The sequence below is a fragment of the Ailuropoda melanoleuca genome, chromosome 16 (genome assembly GCF_002007445.2).
Source record: "Ailuropoda melanoleuca isolate Jingjing chromosome 16, ASM200744v2, whole genome shotgun sequence".
NCBI classification, from domain to species: Eukaryota; Metazoa; Chordata; class Mammalia; order Carnivora; family Ursidae; genus Ailuropoda; species Ailuropoda melanoleuca.
In genome coordinates, this window is record NC_048233.1 from 2,478,066 (window position 1) to 2,496,681 (window position 18,616).

The 18,616-nt window shown below is 35.6% G+C and overlaps 1 protein-coding gene across 12 annotated transcripts in view; it reads right to left on the reverse strand.

Annotated features, from left to right (window-relative positions):
• The window catches only part of ERC1 (ELKS/RAB6-interacting/CAST family member 1), a 536,559-nt gene that overhangs the window by 260,848 nt on the left and 257,095 nt on the right, over positions 1-18,616 (reverse strand). The window lies entirely within an intron of this gene.

The following is an 18,616-nucleotide window of genomic DNA, read 5'->3' on the forward strand; positions in this document are numbered from 1 at the left end:
CCTCTCCCAACAAACTCCTTTAGGCATCACACAATCACTACTACTGCAAATTTAAATTTACAGAATTTCTAAACAGATGTATGCTAGTATCTACACTAGAAATATTCTCTTTTCCCATTATGCTCTTTTTGTCAATGCATGGTAATTCTTTGACAAGATATACACCAATAGCACATTATTTTATGAATAGGGACTAGCTATAGCTATTGTAACAATAAGAATAATGATAGCAGCAGCAATTACTTTGTCTGAACACTCTGAAGTGCTCAAACCACTTTACAGATATCGTTTCATTAAATGCTCACAATAATCCATGAAGCTAGATATTCGGTATTATTATCTCACTTTTATAGAAGACAATACAGGTTTGGAGAGTTTAAGTGCCTTTTTCAAGGTCGTAATAGCTAGAGAGGATAGAACCAGGATTCCAACCTAGGCAGTTGAACCCTACTGTATTCAGTTAATGGTGTTTTGCTACAATGTATCAGCGTTCCACAACAGCTTTCCACAATTATATCTAATAAATCACTCTGCAGAGTGCTCTCATCCCCAGTTTTATATCTTCCCCTCCTTCCTTTCTCCCCCTTCTTTCCTACCCCTTAAATATTTAATTCCCACCTTGTGCCAGGTACTGTGTGTTAGGCATGAAGATATAACAGAAAACAAAACAGACATACTTCTCTATAGCTCTTGAGCTTTGATTCCATATAGAAATGTCATTAATAAAATTCATAAATATTTAATTATAAACTGTGTACAGTGTTGTGTAGAAGGTACATAATCCCATGACGGTAAGTAACATGAGGCTTTGATCTATGTTTTGGGGGCCCAGAGAGTTTGCCCAAGAGAGTAAGGAGCAGATGGGGAGGAGAATGGCATTCCAGCTTGTACAGTAGCCCTAAAGTGGGAAAGCAGAGAGAGAAGAATAAAAGATACAAGCCCTGAGAACAAGGAGAAGGGTGCAAATGTGGTAGGAGAGGGAGAAAGGGGCTAGACATAGAAGGATCTTGTAGGCCATATGAGGGATTTTGGCTTTTATCCCAAATACAACAGAAAGGTACGAAAGGGATCAGACTAAAGAGAGGAGCAAGAGGATTCAGAATGTGAAAATCAGAATTCCTAAAATGATGGAACAAGGTTTCTAAGCTGAATAGAGAGAGAAGCAAAGACAGGGAATACAGAAGGAAGGAAAGACAGGGCTAATGAATTAGGATGAAGCCAAAAGAGAAAAAGAAGTTCAAATGATATGGAAAAGAAAGTACAAATGAACAAGAATGCATTTAAAATAACAGGCACTTGTGTTTAGAGAGAAAGATGCTGTAATGAGTGAATTTGGAGGCAGTCTAGATTACAAGGTTTGGAACGCTAAATACGGGATGAAGAAAGTCAATAGATATAAAGGTCAAGAAACTGAAAGGATAAGGTAACAAATGAATTATCCATGCAGATTCCCAAGTCAGTGAGATAAAAATCTTCAATGAAAACCTTCAATGCTATATCAGAATGGCATGAGAACTGAAGAAGTGGGGTTCTCATAAGAATGTGATGGAATAATGGTCTGAAGGTGTAACACAAAACAAGAAGGGTCCTACCTCTAACCCTACGGTTCAGAAGAAACACGTATTTATCACCAGAAAGAGTTGCTGGAAGTTGTCAAAGGAGAAGCCAAATTATACTTCAGGCAAAGAAGGTGAAAGCTGGTTCAAGAAGAAAAAGAGAAAATCAAATACAGCATGATTTCACTCATAGGTGGAATTCAAGAAACAAACAAACAAAAAAAAACAAACAAACACACAAAAGAAACAAAGAAACAAACTCTAAAATACAGAGAACAAACTGATGGTTACCAGAGGAGAGGTGGATGGGCATATGGGTAGAAAAAGGGGGATTAAGAGTACATTTACCATGATGAGCACTGAGTAATGTAGAGAATGGCTGAATCATTATATTATATACCTAGAACTAATATTAACACCATATGTTAATTACATGGGGGGTGGGGAAGAGCAGTGGGAAGAAATTAAGAATATATGTGTCAGGGCCTGGCACAGAATAGAAACTCAATAAGTATTTGGTGAATTGGTGAATGAACGAAGACAAATGAATCTGTGGATTTTGGTGACACAGTAGGACAGTGTAGAAGGGGTAAGAAGAGTTAAGAATGCGTTGAAGCAAGAAAGTACTGAACAGACAGGGATAATGGTGCAGTACAGATGACTGGAGGCTTATTTTTTGGACAATGTCTGATAAAATCTAGGATGAAAAGCACAATAAAATTAACTCTACTAAGTTCTTTAAAAAAAGGGTGGGCGCTGGTCCCACTGTACCATAACTTCAAAATAAAGCAGATGATACCAAAGTAAGAATTAAGAATTATTTTCATAATGTGTATGACTTATATGATAGCAATGATTTAATTTTCTGTTCTGTTCATTGAAAGTAAGATATTGTAAGTGATTCCTGAAGTAACTATTTGTAACAGATACCACTGAATTTAGCAGTATATTAAACTTAGGAATTGTGAGGTACTACTGCTTTTACTCCTGACCTTATGAAGAACCCAAATATGAGTAGGAGTCACATATATAGCACTGAAAAAGAAACGAAAGAAAACACATTTCACCAATTCAACTTTGGGAGTCGTTAGATTTCTTCACTTTTTAAATAGTGTTGCATTTCTCTAATCAGTTAACACTGTCAAAGGTCTGTGAGTGTGAATAAAATCAGCAAATGATACTTTAAATTATTAATGTGCTCCACTGGTGAGGAATTTACAAAATGTTTTTACTATCTCTCAAAATATAGCTCACATTCCCATAGGACACTTAATGATGCTAGGTATTTCTATAAAAGCATACGGTTTGTAAGAATCCACAGTTAAGACTGACTTGTAGAAGAGATAAAGGCACATTGACTGGCTGTGTTTCTTCATCAGCAACTGCCTTAAGCTTCTAGTAAAATTGTGCTGTGGTAAGAAATCTTTGGCTGAACATAAATTTTTTATCGAAGTATAATTGACATACAATATCCTTTCAGTTTCAGGTGTACAACCTGGTGATTCGATATGTTTATACATTATTGAAATGATCTCCACAATATGTCTAGTTACCATCTGTCACCACACAAATATGTAGTCATTAAAATATTACTGACCATATTCCATATGCTGTATATTACATCCCCATGACTAATTTATGTTATAACTGGACATTTATACCTCTTAATCCCCTTTACCTATTTCCTCCACTCCCTAATTCCTTCCTACTCTAATAACCAATAGTTTGTCCTCTGTATCTGTGAGTCTGTTTCCGTTTTATTTGATCATTTGTTATTTTTCTTTATATTCCACAGATAAGTGAAATCATACAATATTTGTCTTTCTCTGACTTATTTCACATAGCCTAATACCCTCTAGGTCCACCTATGTAGTTGCAAATGGCAAGATTTCATTGTTTTTAAAAAATTTAAAAGAGTGGAAACACAACAATGTGAAAGAAATGCTTTTTTCTGCCCCCCCCCCCAAAGCCATCTCAATTTTTCTTTTTGCTTTATCAACCCAGACGGCTGGGGTAGATAAATCCTATAATAAGCCCTCATCATTCCTAAGTGGAGCTTTAAAAATCCCACATCAATAAAATGTGGATGCACATTTTCAAAGCAAAGCAAATGTCCCCTGCTGCTATGAATCTTCTCATTTGTGTCACTGAGGTTGGAAAGCGGCTTTAAGAAGGGCTAATGTTTATCTCACTGCTGATTTCACTTAGGTGATTTTTTCATAACAAAGCATCAAAACTAAAAATCTGACTTAAAGCACTCAAAACTTTTTTTTTTCAGATGACTGTTACTTGATTAATGTCTCCTATAATTTGCTTACTTCAGCACCAAGAGTTCACACCAGAATCAAGTAAAACAAAAATTAATAATTGCCTGGGTTCACATAGACTCCATGGCTCTTCTCTACTCCTGGAAGACAAGAGGATAGAAATAATCTAAGTAACGTCACATTTTCTTTCTCCAGCAGCAGTAACAAAGACGTGGCGACCATCATTTTACACTCTTCTGCATCTGGGTCTGAGACCTCCTTATATCTCATTAGAGTTGGTGACAAATGAGTAATTCAGGAAAATATAAGTAGAGGTGGAAAGACAAGACTTTCCCTTGAACTTTCAGCTCTGTAAATTCTCTTCTGAAAAAAAAATTTTTTTCTGCATTACTAGGAAGTAGAGACAATAGGCTAAAGTACATGCTAGGAGGGCTGTATAAGCTGTCTTGCTTCTGAAAAGAAATTTCCTTCATAGTTGATTTCATTTGGCCATTTCACATGGAGAAAACATTAATTCCTTTTCACCACAGAAAACAGCAATCCCTCACTAGCATAAAGTCACCAACAGGGACCAGAGCATTTAGGGCTTGAGCCCTTTTTCTCCGATTAAATAACCAATTTGAATAAAACAGCTTCATACTCTTTCCTTAAGTTTTCAACAATAAAAGTTTACTGACATTTTTAATGGAAAATTTTAATCCTTCTCATTTGCATTGCTGGAAAAAAGTCAAACAGCTACCTAGAAGTAAAGAGAGTGATATTTCATCAATTGCAGATACGTTTTGTGGAGAAAACATAATTATTTCAATATAACCCCTGGAAAATGTTTACCAAAAAAAAAAAAAATACTGGCAAATGAAATGACAGTTACATGAAATCAAAAATTTATCAAAATTTTACTATTAAAAATAGTAAAATCGAAATTTTATTTATCAAAAATTTACTATTAATCAAAGAAGAAAAATAAAAGGGTGGGATTTAATGTCTGGCAACCCAAGGATCCCAAAAGAGAACTCATAAGCATCACATAAATGTGTATGTACACACACACACACAATTATTCTGGCCATAATAATAATGTTCAACATTTGTATACTGTCTTTATAGGCTACCAAAACACTTGTGGGGCTAATAAATTACTTCATTCCACTACAGAGGCTTAGAAAGATTATGAGCCTTACCCTAAATCATGGCTACTAAACAGAAGAGCTAGAATCCACGTCACTTGACTTCTGGTTCATTGCACTTTACACTAGCCCGTATTACCTCTTTATTCATTCTTTAAAGTGGGTGGAGATAAGAGGAGGGGACAAATGAGTGCCCAAACAGAGCATGGGCCATGCCACACACAAAAACTATCTGTTGTCATAGGATAAAGACTGCTGTGAATATTTCTCTAGGAAAATATATTCTATTGAAAACATCCAGGAAGGTGCAGCCAAGGAGAACATAAACTGCATATAAAAATCAGTGGGAAGCCATCTGGCTTTCATGACTTCACCTTCAGCGATATCTTGGATGACTGCCTCTATCGTCAATAACTTGGTTTATCAAACTTCTCAGTAGGAGATAACAGAATAAGGGCCAAACACCCCAAGAACTCATTACAAACAAACTAAATATCATCTGTTACAGATCTGCCACAATAGATTTCAGAAGTGCTTCCCAGTGCAGTAGTGGTTATACAGTTTAGTCAGAAGTACAAAAACATGTCTACTTTGAAAACCAGTATCTATGGATTCTGGCACTCATCTCTGTGGTTCGATTTTGGGGTATGCCAAGGTATTGTTTCTTTTCCACTGCAGTTAATTTTTCATTTGATTATAACTTTGGAAAACACAGATGTGGTCCTTTTGTTGAATGAAAAGGAAAAATCAAGCCAAAGTTTAGAAGCAGATATAATCATGTACTCTTTTATCAAAAATTTTTCAAAAGCAAAAAGACTATAATAAAAAAGGCAAACCCAAATGCATTACTTTAAGAACTACTATCATAAACCACTCATGTGTAAAAAGATTTTTTTTGTTTTGTTTTGTTTTGTTTTGTTTGGTCGTACCATCGCATGTGGTTATTTCCTGGGAGCTCCAGTTTCCCTTCAGAATTTCTTCACTTGTTGTCTACTGACCCCATCTGGCAAAATTATAGAGGAAGTTATTATAGTGCCTAAAGCTTCTGCTAAGTCAACCCTTTTGTTATATGTAAGTAGAAGTTTTGAGAGAAAAAAAGAAAACAGAAGATCAGGGGAAATAATCTAAGGATTCTTAGCTTTATTCTTCTATAATACAGAGCACGAGAGAGAAAACATTGCAATTTAGACAAGGTCATGCCACTGACTTGTAATAATTTTAAATTCTAGGCCGAGCCCTACTCTCACTTCACACCACATATAAAACCTCCGTATTTTTACTGCCCCATTATTTATAAAGTTTCCTGTCTTCTTTTTCAAGTATACTACACATAACTCCATCAAATGAGTATCTTCCAGGGCTATCAGTATTTTAAATGAAAGAAGTCGTGTTGCTGCCTTTTCATTGTTATTCTTAAAGATGTTTGTTAGTATTTTGATTTTTTATTGGAAGAGTTTTATTAAAACTCTGAGATCTTTTCTTTGTTGAATACAATGATGAAGTAATTATTTCAAAATCGTATCGAGCTTTACTGGATGAATAACATTTTAAACCGTACCAGGTAGTTTAAAATTTCAAGTAGAGAGAATGAGAGATGTCTCTCTTTCTAGAAGGAGAGAATGAGAAATGTCTGCTTAAACCATGCAAATTGGACTTGAGACTACAGGATGAATGAGAAATGTCTGTTTAAACCATGCAAACTGGACTTGAGACTACAGGTTTTAGCTGTCTGTCATTCCACTATCAATATTCAGAAAGTGATTCTTTACTAAAGGAAATAAAAATTACCAGGAGAAACTGAAGGAGAGTTTTAAAAACACACTGAGAGCTCCACTTTCTTCACCATTTGACTTCTTCCACATTTGGAAAAGTGGCTACAACATTAATATGAAGTTTCAATTCTTCTTTTGAACATTCATCCTCTGAGACATTTGAGTTTTTAGATCTACTGTTTTTTGAACATATCTGGGTAATTTCCATTAATAAGTGGATTGAAATGCAGAATAATATTGGGTTGCCATTGCTACAGACTATATCATTCCTTTAACTTAAAGCCCATTTCATACATCTTTCTAAGATCAAAAGAAGGAGAAGTCTAAACATGGAGATTTCTGCTATGGCAGGGTATAGCCATTTAACTTCTTCTTTCAACAAGCCAGAGATGGCAGAATTCTCTTTGAAGTGGCAGCCCTGTTGGCCTTTGAAGTCCCTTGTCAATTGCAGAATGGCTCTGGTGGGGTTTGTTTTGTAGCCAGCTGTCACCATGAAGGCAGACATGACGTATTTCCAGCGGTCTCACTTCAGGGTCTGTCAAGTGACTGATTTCATAACCAGTCACCATAACAAAGGAGATTCAAACTCATTGACATTAGAGCAAGAGTCTACAATGAAACTTACTAAGTTCCTCTTGAAGGAGCTTGATTTAAATACTGGAATGATTACACAATGGCAAAGAGAAAATGATTGAATTTAACTGTCACCATCTCAGATTCTTGGAATATTAAAAATGCACTTTCCCCATGCTTACCAATAGAATGTTTCATAATAACATCTTTTTTAAAGTATCTTTGAACAAAGTACCTTCAATCTTTGGCACTGACCAAAAATGATGACTTCTGCAGAAACTGGCAATCTGTTTTAAAAGCACAGTTCATGCTGCTAATTTACAAGTGGATTTTCTTCTAAGACTGAATGATTCATGTAGTTCTGAGAAACATGTTTGTATTTGTAATACTTTTGGATCGCTCAGCTACTCACCTCAAAAATCCCCATCACTACCAACATAGAAATCAGTTTAAGGCATAAAAGGATAAATAGTGAAAAAAATGATATGTTAAGAAACCTCTATAAACTATAAATGTAGCCCATTAGAGTATTGTATATAAGGAAACAATCTCAATATTATTAATCTACCTTTAAGACAGGAGAGATGAGACAGATCTTGAAAAATCTAATGTCAAGTTCACCAATAATGATCAGAAGTATAAGTCCCACCAGAAGGAAATAAAGTAGGATCAAACATTTCCATCCTAATTTGATCATAGTTTACATCTGTTCCGTAGAATGTTTTGAATTTTTACATGTGTTTATGACATGGCTTACTGCTATTTCACAGTTGAAGACTAGGTGGTACAGAACACCACTTTTTGCAGGCTCCTACCATCTGAAAGATCGGCCACGGTGGGACAGAGTGCTGCACATTCACTGCATGAGACATAATAAGTCTTTTTACTTCCCACTGTAAGGACAGGTCAGGGATAATGAGGATACCTAAATTTTATTTTTCCATTGTAGCTACCACGCTTTAAAATCAAACACTTTACCACAAAAAATAAGCTTTCAAATAATAATATCTAATTCCTTAAATCTATGATTGTGAAATCTTTTTTGAATTTTTCTGTCAGATGACAAAGTGCTTCATCAAATCCCATGGAGAGGAATTGCAAGAAAGAATAAAAACAATTCAAAACATTTTTGTAATAACTCAACATATTTTTGTAATAATTCAAAATATTTTTTGGTAACTAATGTAAAATTCATAAAATTGCCAATAAACTTTATATTGTTTAGTAAATAAAGTGATGCTTCTGGTACCAGGAGTGCAAACAGTCAGGAGGTCAGAATAAAATTTTATTCATTCACTCATTATTAATTCATTCACTCAACAAATATATACTGAATGCCACCATGTACCAGACATGATGGTAGGTACTGAGGATACAACAATAAACAAGACACAACCCCTGCCCTCAAGGAGCTTTCATTCTAATAGAGAAGATGGAAATACTCTCTTAAAGAGACAAACAGTAAATAAGTAATAATAACACAGTGTTGTCAAACAAATAGTATAGAGTGCTGCTGAAAAACACGGGAGAGACATATAACTCAGACTTGAGGGGTAAAAAGAAGGTTTTATAGAAGGAGAAGTAGGATTTATCCAGACAAGAGGATGGAATAAAGATGAAGACACTGCTTCATTCAGAGGGAAAGCGTAGTTCAATAAATGCAAACCAGTCTTCGTTTTTCTGAAAAAGGACCCAGTGAGCCCCAATGTTCTTCCTCTCTCCAGAAAACACTAATATATCTAAGAATTTAAGTGATTAAATCCTATTATTTATCATGATGATGAGCAGTTAAGAGGTAATCAATAAATGTCAGTATCTGAAGCCTTGTAATTATATTAAGAGTAAGATGTTATGTACTTTCAGCGTGTCGTATTTTCTAGTCAGAAGAAAGAGGTACTTTCTCAATTTACGTGCATCTGAGAGTAACTGAAGTTTCTATTTTAGCTCACAGCACACCTCTGAGCTAAAGCCATATATCCAAGTCCCTAGGTGACAACTCCTTCATGAGAAAGAGGGCACAGGTATCTCAAATTTAATACATACATAGCTGAATCTCTACCCTAAACTGCTCCTCCTCCAGTTTTCCCCACAGTTCAACAAACACCACCACCACCGACTTAGCTTTCATGGCAGAAAACATGGCCATCAGCCTTGCCACCTCCCTCTCCCTGATCTTCCACATGCAAAACATCAGTGAATCCTATTGCATCTATCTCCAAATAAATCTCCTTTTATTTTTCTTTTAGTTCTATAGCATAACTATACCATGCTCTTCCCATTGTTAGGGTGTCCACACAGGTGGTTTGCACTGAAGTAAATTTCTTTAAAAAAAAAAAACACTTTATTTATTTATCTGACAGAGAGAGAGACAGCCAGCGAGAGAGGGAACACAAGCAGGGGGAGTGGGAGAGGAAGAAGCAGGCTCCCAGTGGAGCAGGGAACCCCATGCGGGGCTCAATCCCAGGACCTGGGATCACACCCTAAGCTGAAGGCAGATGCTTAACAACTAAGCCAACCAGGCACCCCTCCACTGAAGTAAATTTCTTGACATTTCACCAATTCCTATTTACTTTTCATATGTCAATTTAAGTATCAATGTCTTAGAGATGCCTTTCCTGACCATTCATTCTAAATAAGTTCCCCATGTTATACTGTTTTGTAGTTCTATACTTTCATTTATTTGCCTGTATCATAATCTTAAAGAATACGTTTCTTGTCTGTGATCATGTGATTAATCTCCCTAACATACGAACACCAGGAGGAAAGGGACCGTATTTGTTTTTTTCACTAATGTATTCCCAGTTTCTAGCACACAGTAAACTCTCAATAAGCATTATTGGAATGAATAACAGAGTAATGGAATAAATGGTATCTATGAAGCCATTAAACTCTTAACATTAGGGTGGCATATTCTCTCTACGGACAGATACCTCTTCTTGCTTCTATAACTTTTGTACTCCTTTTCCTATACTAATTCCATCACACATGCTATAAATTGAAGTGTTTAATATTATATGAACATGGGGTAATACACAGACACACACACGCACAATTATGATATCTCTTGAAAGTGACCTAGTCCTTTACTAACCTAGTCTTTCACCATTTCTTCTTAAAGGAATAATTACTTTTGGCAAATAGGTTTTTAGACCATAGATGTTTCTCCAAAAACAAAAACAAAGGATCAACAATCAGGAAGTGCTTGTCTTTATATCGGTACTACAACTCTGTCAGGCTCAGGAGGAAAAACTAAATGGTAGCTGCTAAGTACATATGTGTATATATAAATATCCATCCATCCAACACACTGTCTAGTACAGTAGCCACTAGCCAGATGTGGCCATTTAAATTTAATTAAAACTAAATAAATGTAGAAATTCAGTTCTTCAAGGGTTCTAGCCACATTTTAAGTGTTCAACACTGGTGTGTGGCTAGGAGCTGCCATACTGAAGAGATATAAAATATGTCCGCTGTGTCAAAGTTCTACTGAAGAGTGCTTCTATAAAGACTACAGAGGCTTGGTCACAAATAAGCACTTGTGAAGAAAAATGGGTACTCCTAGAATTCACTTTATATCAAAAAAAAAAGTAACTTCTATTTGGAACTCAAATCCTTTTAATACAGAATGGTATATGGATACCACACCTGGGCACTTGGAGAGTGCATGCAACTGAAATAATGTTTTTAAGGTATTTTCAGTACACAGGAAATGTGTGTGTGTGCGTGTGTGTGTGTGTGTGTGTGCGCGCGCGCGCATCTGAGTATTTAAGAAGAAAAAGTCATGAATATTCAAACAGGTTATTTCCAATTTAAGATTATGAGAATCAAGCACAAAATTTTCCTCATCTTAAATTTTCTCTATCTTCCTACTTCTACGAATAAGGTCTAAGCATAATGTTCTCAAACTCTCATTTTGTTTTAAATTATGCTAAAGAAAGTATTATTTTTCCTTCCCTCCCTACTTGCCTTTCTAAAGGAAATCACAGAATACATAACTTTGTAAAACTGAAGGACAGCATTAGGATTGGATTTCACAGCACACATTTGTAGCCATTTACTAAAGCTACTAAAACTATTTTTATGAGGGAAATCTAAAAGAAAATTGGAAAGTAATGGACAGACTAAGATCCTGCATTGACCTAAGACAGACTCTCAGAAAAGGAATAACCCAATGATAAGAATGATACCCATCTGACTGACCTATTATTATTGGCTGTGGTATTCCCGGCTGATGCAGATACTATACATTGTAGGCCGGAAAATGGCAGGGAAGAGGATTTTCTTAAGTCACAAGGATTAAAACTTAATATATGAAAATGGGAACTTTTAACAAAAAGCAGGTTATCACCAGTACTGAAGTGACCAGGTGGAGTCTGTAGATACTAAGTTTCTCTGGGGCCTTTTGCTGATCAGAGCAACCCCTTCCCTCGGACCTATCAAGAGCCACAGTAGTAACAACAGAAGCTCAGTAGTAGCTAAGCTTTACTGGGTGCTTACTATATGCCAACTCTGTTATAAGTGCTTTGTACATATAACCGCTCTTCAGTGTGGCAGTTATGGTAAGTATCTTTGACAGCTTAGGGAACGGACACAGGAGTAACTATGATTTTAACTTGATATCTATTTTTTTAATATCATAAGTTTAAAGAGTTGCAAAAAATGTGATTTTAAATTTGTTTTTAAAAAATAATTGCATTAAATGATTTTAAATTTGTTTTTAAAAAATAATGCATCACTCTTTTTTAAGAAAATATCAAATATAAATACTATGGTGACTTGATATCTACTTTTGTCTATTTAAGAACTAAAAGACAAACTGTTCTTAAGTCATTAAAAATTTTACATGTTCCTTTTTCTCTTTGATCTGGTGTTTCTGTTCCATTTCTTCCTAAAATTTATACTGATGTAATTTATTTTATGCTAGACTGTTTGTATAGATTCTCTCTCGTACTTTTCTGCATCAAAGATACATACATAAATTTAAATTTCATATTTATAAAATATCCTGTGGTCATAACTCCATTAAAAAATTATTTCAAATTGACTGATCATTACAATTACTAATAACATACATCAATCTAAACTAATATACATATGTGATATTTTGAAAGAATACTATTAAATGTGAAAATAAAATTTTATTAAAAATGTATCTTACCATTAAACATATTTATCTTAATGAAATTTAAGGGATTTTTATTTTATTAGTTTAGATATTCCTTGATGAATATTACTTATTCAGGGTTCAGTATCAATTCTAGGTATATGCTTCCTTTTCATAGGTGTAAGCACTAAAAAACCTTTATATAGGGGCGTCTGGGTGGCACAGCGGTTGGGCGTCTGCCTTCGGCTCAGGGCGTGATCCCGGCGTTATGGGATCGAGCCCCACATCAGGCTCCTCTGCTGTGAGCCTGCTTCTTCCTTTCCCACTCCCCCTGCTTGTGTTCCCTNTTCTCTCTCACTGGCTGTCTCTATCTCTGTCAAATAAATAAATAAAATCTTAAAAAAAAAAAAAAAACCTTTATATAAATAAATAGATAGGAATGGAAGGAGCTTTGTTATAGCAATATATCTCAATTTTTTGCACTCCTTCAGAATTACAGGCCCAAAGTCACACAGTAGCCTATTATTAAAAGTTATTTATAATTATCTACCAGCCGTCAACTTAACTGGGTTATCCTTCAATTCTATTGAAAACAAAGAATTATAAACAATCTGACTTTTCTGATCCATCTTCTTAACACCAATATTTGGAATTACCTGTTTTAACTGTCCCAGAGGGTTTGTTTTTTTTTCTCCCTAGAGGAATATAAAATACTAAGATTCAGGAGAGGTGTGCCTATTGCAAAGTGAGGGATGCATACTGTGAAAAGGGAAGTAAAAAAAGAGAATCTGCTCATCCTAGGGGCCTTCGGAGTCAGATCAATTTGAAGAAAAGGTATGTTTAGAACCCGTGCCCCTGGGTTCTACGACCCTTTTGGAAAATGTTCGTGCCATCTCCAGGTATATGTGTACCTCAATCTGAAGACCGCTGGCTTAGGCTACTCTAATAACTCATCCGATCTTCTTGCTTCCACTCTTAGCCTTGTGGAATCCATTGTCCAACTAGTAGCAGACAGTCTTTTAAAAACACTATCAGCGGATGTCATGCACCGATTAAACCTCTTTAATGGCTTCCACCATTCTTAAAAAAACACAAACTTCTGGCCACCCCTTACGTAAGGACTGCATGCCTTGCACTGCTCCCACCCCCCAAGTCATACCAGTCGTCCTCACACATGTCCAGTTCTTTCCACCTTACTGCCGTCACAAACACTGATTCCTCCCCACTCTTCAAAACGGCAGGCTTCTCACCCTTCAAGACCCAGATCAAATGTTACTTTCTCAGAGGACCCTCTCTGAGCACTCAATCAAAAATAAGTTCTAACCTCTCCAAATTTCACCAAATTATTGTCTATTACAGAAAACCTGTTTCTATGCTTTATAGCACTCTGTGTTAACTTGTAATTAAATGGGTTTTTTGTTGGATTAGTGTCTGTGTCCCTCTGCAGACTGTAAGGTCTCTCAGGGGGGAGATCATAGCTGCTTTATTTATCACAATATATTACCCCAGACTACCAGAGCACCACTGGATACTCAATAAAGTTCTGCTGAATGAATGAACGAGCAAGCAAACTCATGAAAAAAAATTGTTATTTTCTTAAAATGTTTCAATAGTTTTCCACTGCCTTGAACATAAAATTAAATGCTGGAGCACAACGTGAGACTAAACAAGCTTCAGCTTGATCAGATTGTATGTACTTCCCCCTCCCTCCACAGATCGTGCCATACATATTTATCCTGAACTATAGCTACTAACCACTATTTAAAGTTTCCCGGATGCTTCCAGCTTTCACATATGCTGATCCCTCTACATGGAATATGGTGACTATCCTTCCACCTCCTTTTTGCTTAGTATTTTCTCTTTTAGACTCAGCTCATGCATTAGTCATCTCCTCCAGGAAGCCTTCTATGCACCTCTCCAATCTGAATTACATGCCTGCCCCTCCTCTTCTACTCTTAAAGCTCTCTATGCGGATCACGACCACGGCACTTATCAAACTGAAACATAACTATAGGTTCATTCTTCAGTCTTTCCAAATAAACGATGAATTTCTTGAGGCAGAGGCTATCTTTATTACCTTTCTATTTCCAGGGCCTAGTGTAATATCTGGAAAACTACAAGGTATTCAATAAATGTTTGCAGAAAGGGTAGCATTAGTTAAAAAAAAAAAAAGGTCATTATTTTAGTTTCTGAGTATTATAGCCATTTAATTCAACAAATGAGAAATATAACTTACTATAAACGTTCACACCAGTACAGGACTATATTTATATGGCCAAAGAATAAACTGTCAACTCTGGGAACAGCTAAAAGTAGGAAGGCCATGGGAAGGAATGAAGAGTACAATTATAGTTTTATTAGCACACATCATCTTCTACAGGCTACCCAATTACTGGTGATGCTTCAGTAGTGGTGACTTGTTCTGTCTGAGAAAGTATTTGGGTATCATGGTGATAAATGCTGTATAACTGACTGGGTAGATTCGCAGCCAATGGAGAATTTAATAAATCTTTAAGAAAGAAAAAAGATGGGACACTTGGCAGTTGCCAGTTGTGGTCTGGACCCCACTCACTTGTGCACCTCGCTCCATTTCCTCCACGAATGTGTCTGACAAACCAGACGTGGCTGAGGATAAGGAATTTGATTAAGCTGAAATTAAAGAAGATAGAAACACAAGAAAAAATCCACTGCCTTCAAAAGTAACATTGGAACAGGAGAAGCAAACAAGCGAATCATAATGAAGCATGTGCCACCAATATGCCCTGTACGTTTCCTTAGCACCGCCTTCTTATTTTACTTTTTTTTTTTTTTAGCTATTTAACTTTGTGAGACACAAAGAGGCTGGATCAAATTTAAATGACTCTAGTGCCCATTTTCACAATAAAGATTCAAGAACTATTGACAGCGAAGGCCAAGCCTGGCTTAGCTCTCCCATGTGCCTGTCTGGCTGGCAGGGAAGGAAAAGAACTTGAATGTTGAAGGAAGAAGCAGGGTACTCTGTGAGATTCAGAGTAAAAACCAAGTGTGGGTCCAACGTGTACTGTTGGGCTATAAAATGCCGTTTAATCAGAGTGCCGTATTTTGTTGTTCTTCAAGTGACTTTAATTATTGGAATGCACAATATTTAATATGCAAATATCTGGGAAAAAATTTTTAGGATGTAATCCTAAAAAATGCTCATTGATCTATAACTCTCTGCAAATCATAGGTAAAACCTTATGATCTTTTAGGCCGAAATTTATACTTAACATACAAGCCAAGTAACATCAAAATGGCAATTAAAAAAATGAGTACCAATACTAAAAATAAGCTTTTAAAAATAAAAGTCAGAATGCATGTGTAAATTTTAGTTATATTGAGAGGATATATCTTTATCACTGCTCAAAACATTAAGAAATACTCCTTAGGAACAGATATAAATCCAGTTTATTGAGCCACAAGAAAATGTCTTATTACTTTAAAGGCATTTTTTAAAACTTTAGTTAGCAATGTAGCTGCACAAGGCTTCCTCAAAAAATAAACTTACTCTTAGTGAAGATATTTAAAACATTGATCTCAAGTTTTAAAAAAAAGGCATTTCAGAAATTTAAGTGTATAGGAGCACTGCTGAACTAGACATTTCTCCCTATCTCCTCATAATTCTGAGACTTAAGAAAACAGGTTTTACTCTAGTCTCATTTTAAGAAAATGGACTCTCACATTCAACAAAACACAAAACCTGCTAAAACTTGAGCAGAGACAAGTTTCAGAAGAAGAAAATCCATGTAGAAAAGCACAAATCAAAAGTAAAAGGAGCCCTTGGGTTTCTCCCCATGGGATTAATTCACTTTCATCTCTCCATTTGCCAACACAGTTTAGGACATCTTCCTTTGTGGGATCATTATACAACTTCTTCATATTTTGGGTATGGGCTCGATATGGAGCAGCATGTATTGGGGATAAAGAAACTATAAGGGGATCGTATAAAAAGAAATTTTTTCCTTTGCAAGTGTTCCCCTCTCAAACTTTAGAAGGCTCTGTATTTTACTTTAGTTAAGAGAGATTATTCCCAAACAATTTTGCTTTGCTCTTTAAGAAATCAAGAGATACAGATATCCTCCTTCTAACAGAGGGAGTTATTTCTTCTCAGAGGCTAAATTTAGGTAAGAGACAGATAATTTCTGGACCTGAGTAAGATAATAAGAATAATGTCCCTAGCCAAAAAAAGCTTTACCCATTTAAGATATTTCAAATGAATATTTGCAGATTAGCTTGGTATATACAATTAATACATATAAGTAAAATTAACAGTAGAGTCAGAAGACAGAAAAAGATAAAAATAAGAAAAGAACAGAGGATGACAGCAGGAGGGGACAGTGGATGAAGGTTACATGGCCTCAGAAATACAAACATAAAAGCGGCTTCTTCATACCTTAAACCACTTAGAGCCCAAATGACTGGTCTCATGCAATATTTCACTCAACAGCTTCAGATAGGCAGTGAGTAGCAGAATGGTGGAAAAAAAGATAAACAGGAAAGAGAGAAAGAAAAAAAAGCATGCAATTAAAAGCAAATTATATATAGCCACTTTGGAAGACAGTTTCAGTTTCTTACAAAGCTAAATATAGTCTTACCATAAAATCCAGCAATTCCCAGGTATTTACCTAAATGAGCTGATAATTTATGTCCACACAAAAACCTCCACATAAGTGTTCATAGAAGCTTTATCCATAATTGCCAAACATTGGAATTAATCAAGATGTTCTTCAATAGGTGAAGGAATAAACAAATTGTGCCACGTCTATACAATGGAATATTATTCAGAAGTAAAACAAAATGAACTATCAGGCCACAAAAAGACATGGAAGGACCACAAATGCAAGGCTAAATAGAAGAAACCTGTCAGAAAAGGCTACATACTGTGTGATTCCACCTACATGACATTCTAGAAAAGGAAAAACTATGGAGACAAGAAAAAGATCAAGGATTGGGGAGCTGAAGGAAGGATGAACAGGTGGAGCACAGAGGATCTTTGGGGCAGTGACACTATTCTGTATGATACTGTAATGGTGAATACATGACATTATACATTTGGCAAAACCCACAGAACTGTATGAGATGAAGAGTGAACCAAAATGTAAGCTATGAACCAGTTAATAATGTACCAATATTGGCTCATCAACTCTAATAAATCTATCATACTCATATCATACATGAGGTGGAGGAAGGAAAATATGGGAATTTCATGTACTTTCTGCTCAACTTTTCTGTAAACTAAAAAACAAAACAAAAAAACCCCAAAAACCTGATCTAAAATAAGTCTATTATAAATAAATAATACATAAACACATAAATATATAAAAATCTACCCCTGAAAAAGCAAATTATAATTAGTTCACACAGTAAGACATTTTAAAAAACACATACTAGCAATTTATATGCCATAATGACATGGTGTATTAATTGCCAACATTTCTACATGATCCCAATATGTAAGACTTGTCACTAAATAATGATCCCCAAGCAGAAAAAAATCTTTAAAGAAAAAATGGGGACATTTTGAACATAAAGGTAAGAATATTAAAAAGGTAAAATCAAGATAAAAGAAAATCCTTCTTCACTCTGGATCAATGACGGTCACCATCTCTTCTCTGAAGCTACTACCCAAGCTCTATTTAACTGTGTATCAGGAAATATTCAATTAGAAGTGGACAAGGCATTTATGTGGGAACAGGGCACTGACAGACTGTGAAAAGTTCCACTTTTCTTCAGTTTGGCTAAAAACTATCAGTTTGTCTTTCTTTCTATACTTCACACTAAAGAAACCATATCCTCATACTTACACAGTTAGGAAGGGACTCCCTTACAGCACACACTACATCTGTCTGCTTTGAAAATGTACCCTTCTTCCTTGCTATGCAGCTACCTTAACTCACAAGACCACAGTGGTCTCATCATAGAGGTTTCCCAAAAGATGCAGGTTACCCTCTCATTGAATTTTTTTATGTTTTAACGGGTATAGTCCTCTAACAAAGAAATGGAAACAATAACTGAAAAAATTAAAATGTCATGAATCTCTGTGTAAGGGAGATTCAAAACCTCAAATCACACTCATACTAGGAATTGAGATTAGAGCATTCGCTTGTTAGAACCATTTTTCCCATTCCCATTTCCCAATTTTAGTTACCCTTCCTAACAAAAAGTCAAAAGCAAGTGTACCGGGATCTAAAAGACACAG